Below are 8,772 nucleotides of genomic sequence, written 5' to 3'. Positions count from 1 at the left end.
CACTATGTAAACATGATTAACAGTTGAACATACAACAGCTCCAAAGGATGTACACAGGGTCCTGACATCATTCTTGGGTTTCCCCTTGGTAAAAAACGTAAATGAGTATCTTAATTATTGTGGTGAAGATGTAATTTTTGTATTGATCTAGGCTTGTCTCTTTTTAATGAATTATTATTGTCCTAATCTTACCTTATCTCGCCTGAATTAGAAATTCTGATATGTCCATCCAATTTTATTTCGGAGTCATTATGATAGAGGTTTAATTTCTGCTTACCTACTTGCTTAAATGACTGTCTTGAGCACTAAATCTCATTAAGGTCAGTAATGGTTGGAGCGTTGTTTTTCTAAATGAAACGGTTCAGATATGTTCTCACATATGGAGTTGACATTTTTCCACTTTGGCACTAATTCAAGTGCAATTAAATTTATAATTTGTTGTTGTTGTTTTCTTCATTCCAGGGAGATAAGGGAGGTCTTAAAGCCTCTGGGCATAGAAGTCTTCCTTGGAGAATACCTGCATATCCCTGTCTTCACATTAGAGCAGCACTGAGCTTTCCAATTAATATAATCATCAAACAACCCCCATGCACATGTCAACCTGAATTTGCTTTGGGCCAAATTTGCTTCACTTTTTTGTGCCAAACACCAAATGTGTCATATGTTGTCATTATGTAGAATATGGAATGATCTAGTTTAGCTGGATTACTCTTCCCTTGGATCTTTCAATTCACTGGCAAGAGGCAGAGTCTCATTTACTGCAAAAAGATATGCCCAAGTGTGAGAATCTAATTAACTATCCAAGAAGGAATAAGTTCCTACTAAATATTGTCTTGCTTAGTGTAATACTGAGGAGAATGGTAGGTCTTTGTTTACTTTCACTTAGGCTTTCCCTTTCAGAGTGCAGCTAATCTTGAGGCGGTGGAGCAATGGTCAAAGTTCTGCAAAATCAACAGGAAGTTGGAGTAATTCTAAGGCATTAATTTCTCCTGAAGTCAATTAGATGCACGTAAAACAATAATTGGGATGAGTGGGAGTTGTTTTGTTATGGCCAACATTGAGATGAAACAAAGGTCAATTTGAAAAGATCAGATCATGAAGGTACAGAGAATAGATAGGGATTTTGCTGAGACATGGGGAGATGGTAGCTCTATTCAAAACATTTGGCTAGACCAAGACTCTCTAAATCACATCGTATAAGCTCTATGCTTAGGAAGCTCAGAGCTATTTAAGCTTCTGCTGATAGGTGACTGTCCTGTCATTTTTCCCTGGGTCATGTGGAATATCAATGCTGAATGAGTCAAACTGTCTGGTGTACCTTAGAGCTCACTTATTTGAATATACTGCTTACATATATACTACTTTTCTTTTCCATTCACTTATATTAAATGTTAAGTCAGTCTCTGCTGTGTCTTTGTTTTTTATTTAAAACTTTGCTCTTCAGCATTAGAAATTTCTATTAACATATTTTTCTAGGACTTTGTATATTTCATCACATCGCAAAAAATAAAAAGAAGAGACCTTAAGGATGTGATATCAGATTTTTTTCACTTTTCCATTGAGATGCAATCACATATAAAATTCACTGTTTTAAACTGTATAATCCAGTGGCCTTTAGTATATTTACATAGGTGTGTAACTATCACCATGGTCTAATTCCAGAACGTTTTTCTCATCACAATAATGAACCCCATATCCATCAGCACAAACTCCCCATCCCATTATATTATCCTAGTAGATGTGAATAGATATCTCATTGTGGATTTGATTTGCATTTTCCTAACACCTAATGATGTTGAGCATATTTTTGTGTGTTTATTGGACATCTGTATATCTTTTTTGTAGACATGTGTATTTAAGTCATTTGCCCATATTTTAAGTTGAGTTATTTGTCTTTCTCTGTTGAGTATAAGGGATCTTTACATATTCTGGATATTAAACTCTTATTTTATATATGTATATAGTATATATATGTATATATACTATATATACACACTATACGTATATGTGCTATATATACATACTATATACAGTATACATAATATGCAAATATTTTCTCTGATTATGTGAGTTATCTTTTCATTTTATTGACAGTATCTTTTGAAGCACAAAAGTTTATACTTTTGATGAAGACCAATTTACCTATTTTTTTTTCTAATTGCTTGTACTTTTGGTGTCATATCCAAGAAAACTTTCCTAATCCACAGATACAAATATTAAAATCTATGTTTTTAGAATTTAGGTCTTAGTTCTTACATTTAGATCACAGATTTATTTTTGTACATTGTATGAAATAGGAGTCCAACTTTGTTCTCTTTAATGTGAAAATTCACTTTTACCAGCCCCATTTCTTAAAGATATTATTATTTATCAATAAAATGTTATTTGTACCTTGTTGCAAATCAATTGTCCATAGATGTATGGTAATATTTCTGGATTTTCAATTTCATTTCATTGATCTATATATCTACCCTTATGACAGCACCATGCATATTTATTAAATACTGTACATTTGTATTTAACTTTGGATTCAGGAAGTATAAATTCTTCAGTTTTTTACTTTTTTTCAAGAGTGTTTTGCCTGTTCTGGTTCCCTTAAAATTCTATATGCATTTTATGTTCAGCTTATCTATCTCTTTAAAAAAGAAAATAGGCACTTGAAAATTTTCATTGGAATTTCATTCAATCTGTAGATCAATTTGGGGAGTATGGCCATTTAGGTCCTTTTGATTTCTCTCAACAATGTTTTCTAGTTTAAGAGTACATGCTTGCACTTCTATCGTGAAATTAATCTCTAAACACTTTACTATATTTATATGATTTAAGATAAAATTGTTTTTTAAATTTCATTTTTGGTCTGTTTATTTCCATGATACAGAAGTACAACTTTTGTAACCTTGCTAAACTAAACTGTTGAGTCCATTTTTTTCCTCTGTTTGAACTTTTTGGAGTTTTCTGTATATAAAATCATTTCATCTGCAAATTGTTTTACTTCTTCCTTTCCAACATGTATGTTTTTATTTCTTTTTCCTGCCCATGCTTTGGTTAGGGACTATAGTGCAATGTTGAACAGACAAGAGTGCACAGCCTTGCCTTTATTTTAAAGGAAAAGTTTTTACTCTTTCATCAAGTGATGTGAATTGTGGATTTGCTTGATTTAGTAAATGACCTTAATCAAGTTGCAGTAGTTTCCTTTTAGTACTAGTTTGTTAGGGTGTTTTCATGATAAAAAGGTTTTGGATTTTTTGAAACATTTTTTGTGTGTGTATGTGTCTATGTTACATGTATGTTTATTTTATGTGGCTTATAATATTATTAGATTCTTCATATGTTGAAAAAGACATGTTTTCCTAGAATCAATCCTACTTGGCCATGGTGTATAATTGTTTCTGTATCCTCCTAGAATATTGTTAACAATTTTTGTTCTATATTCATAAAAGAAAATGGTCTGAAGTCTCCTTTTTGTGATCTTTTTGGTTTTGGTATCAGGTATACCTCATAAAGGACCTCATAAAGGAAGTTGAAGAATGTTCCCTCACTCTTCTATTTTTTTGTGAAGGATTGTCATTAATTCTTGCATAATGCTTTGATTGGGATTCCAGTGAAGCATTCTTATTCTGTGCTTTTCTTTGTGGTAATATTTTTGAATACTAAATCAGTCTTTTTACTTGGCATAAGTCTATTTAGATTTTCTATCTCTTCTTGAGTCAATTTTTTTGTAGTTTTTGTCTTTCTAGACATTTTTCCACTTCATTTAGGTTAACTAAAGAAAGTTTGATTTTGATAATTTTCACTGTTGTTTTCCTATTCCAAATTTCACTTTCACTCTAGTCTTTATTATTTGTTTCTTTGTACTCAATTTAGGTTGAGTTTACTTTTCTTTTTCCAACATCTAAAGGTCAAAGATTAAGTTACTGACTTTGGATCTCTCTTCTTGTTTAACTATTTTTTTTGTATAGTGACTTATTCGAATTAATTTTGTAAATTATGTGTCTTTGTCATGTGTAGCCACTGAAGTCTGTATTTTGTTAATTTAGTGACCAGCTAATGATTAGATACACTTTTCCCTAAAAGCCTGGAATTAATACACCTCAGTTTTGCTGAAGGACTCTGTGCATATTTCGGCATGACTTCAATACTCAACTAGACAATTTACATCTTTACCTAACTCTTTACTTCTTACTTTCACAGAGTCTCAAGCTCAGTTAGAGTTAAAAGATTAGGGTCATCACAGGTCCTTCCCAGGCATGTGCTTGATTGTAACCTCTAGATTCCCAGGAATATGTCACAACTTTTCAGAGCCTCTGTGGACACCTTAATGCCTCAGCTTCTCCTTTTTCAATTTTTTTAGTCTATTGTTTATTCCAACTATTATCCATTGCCTCAGACAGCTTTGATGTTAAGATATTTGACAAACCAGCAGCCTCCTCATCCCCAGAAACTTTTAGCACTGGATCAAATAAACATAAGTCTTCTGATTGGGGTCTACCAGGGAATGGCAGACAGGTCACATGGTGAATATTCTTTGGGAATTCAGCTTTGAAAGAGCTCTAGCCCCATTTTACTCTCTCTGGTACCAAGAATATGGGCTGTTATGTTTCAAGGATGCTGAAGATTTGAGGACCAGGAGTTGGAGAAAGGTAAATAATAATACCATAAACTCACTCTTACTGCTGAAGTTCAGTCATTTTTTTGCCTAAATGTTTATTGGTTCCTGCAAGCCTTTGGTTCATTTTTAGAGTTAACAGAAGTCTGATCTGAATTTTTTTTGCCCTTTTGTGGTGGATAACATTTTCAGAAGTCCTCTTTCTACCATTTTCACTGAAAGTACCCAATTATTTTCATCTTTTAATTGAGACATAATGAGTCATATATTTAATTTGTTCCAAATGATATGCAGTGCCAAGTGATCAAGTCCCATCCACAAAATGTACGTGACACACAAAATTCTAAAATTATGTACTATTACTGCCCTTCTGGGACAATTGCCCATGATCATTAAGAATCATTTTGCACATATTGTGTCACATCCAAATTCTACATTTTTGACCTACTGTGGAAAAAAAAAAAATGTACTTTTAAACCATATCGACTTGATTAGAGCTTTCCAGAAAGTTTATAAGTATGGTGAATTGTTGCCATTATAGAACGGAATAATATGTATTCATTCTGCAATTCTTCGAAAATAATCTTATAGAATAAAAGGTAGCATATTTGTTTTGGTTTTCTTACTTTTCTCCAGTGATATTTGGACTCTTTTTTAAATTTGTTGGCCTTGCTATTCAGTGTTACATCTCACAAAGGTATGTGGTTTCCATTTTCTGAAAGAGAGAGTTGGAGTATGAATAGGTGCTGGCCTAATTTCGTTCCTCTTTGATTGTACTGGAGTACATGCATTCTTTATTTCACAGTGGTGAAAGCATATGTGATGATTGGAGTGTACTGACAAGAAAGAAAAATTCAAGTTGTAATCTCTCTTTTAAACAGAGATCTTTTCAAAAAGCAGAAGAGATTATTGGATAGTGATATTAGGTTTCTATTTTCCAAGGCTTAGACAATTTTTAGATATTCTGTTCAAAATGCAAACTCTTTTCTGTAATTTCTCAATACAAACAATAAGCTACCAAAATGTTTCTATCACTGCTAGTTAATCTATCAATAAAAGCAATGTTTGTTTGCCTAGTTAATATATTTTAAAAGTGGAATAATTTGAAAAATTCATAGTCATATAATTTTATTGAGTATAAAATATTCTTCTTACATTCATTTAATTGAAAATATTTATTAGAATTTGCATATTTAAGGAAAAGAAGTTCAGTATTATGCTAGTACTGTCAAGTCACACAACCTCTCTTGTCCTCTCTTCTTAATTTTCCATACATATTTTGAACTCTTTCCTTGCTCCAAGTACTGTTAATAAAACACGAGTAAATTGTGTACTTTGGACTCAAGAAACATGCACTCTAATAGAGGAGATGTCAAAAAAATTATCAAATTTCAATCTTCCCTTTACCTCTCAGGATTCTTCTTCTCAACTCCCTTATCAACACTTATTTCACATTCATTAAACACCATCCATACATAAATGCATTAATTGAGTACTTATCCTTCTTCACAGTCTATTATTTAAAGTTAGCTTTCTTGTATTAAATAATGCTTTTCAAGATGATATGACATACCACACACTGAACTAAGACCGTTCAGTGCCTTGTTTTATTTAATCTCTAGAAACCCTTATGAAGGTGCCAGTATTTTAACCATGGCACTGATAAACAAATGAGTCTTAAAGAATTTAAGTAACACATAAGTTAAGAAAACCTTTCGCTTCAAGCAACCAAAAATTTAAGTAGCCAAGATTGAGATATATTTTCATAATAACATGTCTGAAAATAATTTGTTGCTGGAATTTCTTTAATAGATCATTCATGTTAGTTTAGAAGCTATACTGAATCTTTCCTCGGTTTCAATATAGCTGTCCAAGCTTGACTTATCAATTTTCCTTCAAGCTGAAAGACAAAAGAGATCCAAGTAGCAATGCCTAACATTTTATTAGGAAAATAAACTTTTCTCAGGAAACCCTCAACAGAATCCTCCTTACTGCACTTTTCCACGGTGGCATCATATTGCTGTCATTTTCTACCTTAATGTTGGGAATGTGAGTATATGTAGCCATAGAGGAATTTGAAAAGGAAGAAGAGATATGGGAATGAATGATTGATATCAGATCTAAGTGTCACCCACCTTGTGTCACTGAATACGTTTTTAAAAAATATTATTTCATATGTTTTAAAACTTTACAGAACAGTATCACAGTAAATCCGATTCTCTACAATTTGCTTTTTTTCTTGATAGAGTTTTAAATCTCCATCAGATACCTGAAGTTCCAGTTCATTCAATTTTACAGCTAAATAGTATTCTATTGAGTAAATATACCAAAATGTATTCATTAGAGCCATACAAAATTTCTGTTTTCATAGGTCAAAAAAGGTTGTATAACATCAGTTTCAAATGACTTAATCTGAGGTGTCCATTGTTCTTTTGATGGACATTTAGAATGTTTCCAAACAGATTATAAATATTTTTGTATATGTTTTCTTACAAAATATGTAAGATTAACTTTAGGTAATGCTTCCCAAATATTATTTTTTTTCTTTTTTTTTTTAATTTTTGAGACAGAATTATACTTTGTCACTAGGGTTAAGTGCAATGGCGTGATCTCAGCTTACTGCAACCTCTGCCTATCGGGTTCAAGTGATTCTCCTGTCTTAGCCTTCTAAGTAGTAGCTGGGATTACAGGTGCCCACCACCATGCCCAGCTAATTTTTTGTGTTTTTAGTAGAGACAGGGTTTCACCGTGTTCCTCAGGCTGGTCTCAAACTCCTGAGCTCAGGTAATCCACCCCTTTCAGCCTCCCAAAGTGCTAGGATTACAGGTTTGAGCCACTGCGCCCAGCCAATTATTTCTTAACACTGTGCACATAGAAGTTACATTATTTAAACATTGGTCAGGTGTGGTGGCTCACATTTGTGGTCCCAGCACTCTGTGAGGTTGGCAGGTCACCTGAGGTTGGAATCCGAGACCAGCTTGGCTAACATGGGAAAAACCTGGCTCTAATAAAAATACAAAAATTATCTGGATGTAGTGGTGTGTGCCTGTAATCCCAGTTACTTGGAAGACTGAGACAGGAGAATCATTTGAATCCAGGAGGAGGAGGTTGCAGTGAGACGAGATCATGCCACCACGCTCCAGTCTGGGTGACAGAGCAAGACTCTGCCTCAAAAGAAAGCAACTCCCACGTCCCCCCCCCCCCCCCCCGCCAAAAAAAACCAACATTAAATCTGGGTAAACTGAGAGCCTTCTTATAGATGTTGGTGACTGGCCCTCGAGCTGTGGCCACCACAGGCACCTGGCTCCATTTCTGACCTATCATGTATCATTTGTAGCTCACTCTGTTTGAAGTTTCACCCCAGAGACTATTCTGTATATCTATTATATCATTATTTCACTGTGTACTTATTGGTCTTCTATAAAAAATAAATTGTAGCTTTTTTGGTTTTACTTTATTTCTGCTCTTACATTAATAATAGAAATTACTCACATATTGCTGATTATAACCTAGGCACTTGATAAGCATTTTTCATGTATTTATTCATGTAATTTTCACAGCCCCACTATGGGTTTATTCTCATTGATATAAGGGGGAACTTTGGTGTGTTCAGGCTAAGAAATTCACCCAAGGTCACTGCTTTAGTAGAGTACAGAAACTGCCTTGAACTAAGACAGTCTGGCTTCCAACTCTCAGTTCTTAACCATTATGCATTATAGCCCTTTTTAATTTTCTTCCTTCTACTCTGCTTGAGTAGTGTTGATTATGTTACATTTCTATTTTATACCCTAGAGAGATATATAGCTTCCATTTTTTCTAGTTTCATAAGATAGCTATATCGCTCACTATTTTCAGACTTTCTTCTTTCCGGTGTAAGATTTTGAGAAATAGAAAATCAACTTCAGACAGCAGGAAACTGGCCTGGTACTATCAGCTAGACTGTGGTGTTCTCCTGTTAAAAAATTTCACGAAGCGCTAACATCAGATAAAGCCACTCTATGAATATGATGGAACCAGACTACTCTGTAACCATGCTGAAACACAGATGAAATACCAATATTGTTCAAGCCACACACGCACAAAAAACAAGCACTCCCCTCTCCTGGCTGGCATGAGTGACTGTTGCTTCTTTTCCAGGCACTGCTTTACCCTCTATTCATTTCTCT

This window comes from Macaca nemestrina, chromosome 6, assembly GCF_043159975.1.
Source record: "Macaca nemestrina isolate mMacNem1 chromosome 6, mMacNem.hap1, whole genome shotgun sequence".
Classification (NCBI taxonomy): Eukaryota; Metazoa; Chordata; class Mammalia; order Primates; family Cercopithecidae; genus Macaca; species Macaca nemestrina.
The sequence above is the reverse complement of the archived record's forward strand: the minus strand, read 5'-3'. Positions refer to the sequence as shown.